Raw genomic sequence first — 1,245 nt, forward strand, 5'->3', positions numbered from 1 at the left:
GGGGGGGCTTGGGGGCCGCCCGCGGAGCGCCGCGGATGTTGCGCGTTGCCGGACTAAAGTTTGCGCAGCCTTCAGCGACGCTCTGTTTTGTTGATTTGGGGTTTGGGGTTTTTTTGTTTGTTTGTTTGTTTTTGGGTTTTTTTTTTAATATTGGGCCCGATTTCCCGCGTCCCCCTTTTATTTTTGTGCCTCCCCCGGACGCAGTGCTCCGCAGAGCGGGGTGCGTGCGCTGCCGCGCAAGGCGAGCGCAGCGCTCTTCCCTCCCTCCCTTTCACGGGGGCCGGAGAGGGGCCAGACCCCTCAGCGCGGAGTTCGAGCGCACCGCTGCGCGGGGCCTGCCCTGCGTCTGGTCTGGGCACCCGCACCCCCAAGCGGGTTTTTCTGGGGGGACAGCAAATTCCAGCCGAGCTGAGCGGGGCAGACAGAGTCCCACTCCAGGCAGAGGGACTCGCTTGGGGTGTGCCTACCCTGCCCGCTCGCCCGTGCCACCCGCAGCCGCTGGTGCTTTCGGGCTCAGAAGCGGCACTTTTCGGCTGCGCTGTGAATATTTCCACTCCTGGCGCTGTTGCGCGTAAAGTTCCCGCTACTGGGGCCTTGCTCCGCGCGTCCTAAACCTGCGTGGAAAACAGAAAAATATTTTTCTACTCCCCTGACCTTGCTACGCCGCCCGTGATGATAACGTATATATATTTATATTTCTAGTCTTATATAAAATCGAATAGACGTCTCCCGCGGGCCGGGAGGAGGCGGCTGTCCCCGGCCGCAGGCAGGGACGAGCCGTGCGTGGCGCGGAGCGGGGGCGATCGCTCCTGGGGTGGGAGCTCCCGGTGCCTCCTGGAGGTGGCTGCTCAGCTCCCGGCCCGGGCTGGTGCTTTATGTGTGACAGCCAGCAAGCCCTCCCCGTCCCTTTAATGTGTGTGGAAATACCCGCATGCCTGTGTGGCAGCTGCTTCCAAAGCCCCAACTAACTCTTTTGGAAGAGCAGGGCGAAAAGAGTGAAAGGCGAAAGAAAGACTGTTCATTTTTTTCCTTTGGTGCCATTTTGGATGTCATCTGTTACCTTGGTGACTGTGCTCAGCCCCCAAAGCCCCTGGATTGTTAGGGAAAAAAAAAAAAAAAAAGCATGCTATTTCTGCACCGTCATTTATCACTGTCACCGCATAATGATTCCCCTCGCAGCTCCTTATTGATGTTTGTAATTGCATTATCTCATAAAGGGAGGGGGTGGCGGGCCGGGGTGATCAA

This window comes from Geospiza fortis, unplaced genomic scaffold, assembly GCF_000277835.1.
Source record: "Geospiza fortis unplaced genomic scaffold, GeoFor_1.0 scaffold134, whole genome shotgun sequence".
In the NCBI taxonomy this organism is placed as follows: domain Eukaryota; kingdom Metazoa; phylum Chordata; class Aves; order Passeriformes; family Thraupidae; genus Geospiza; species Geospiza fortis.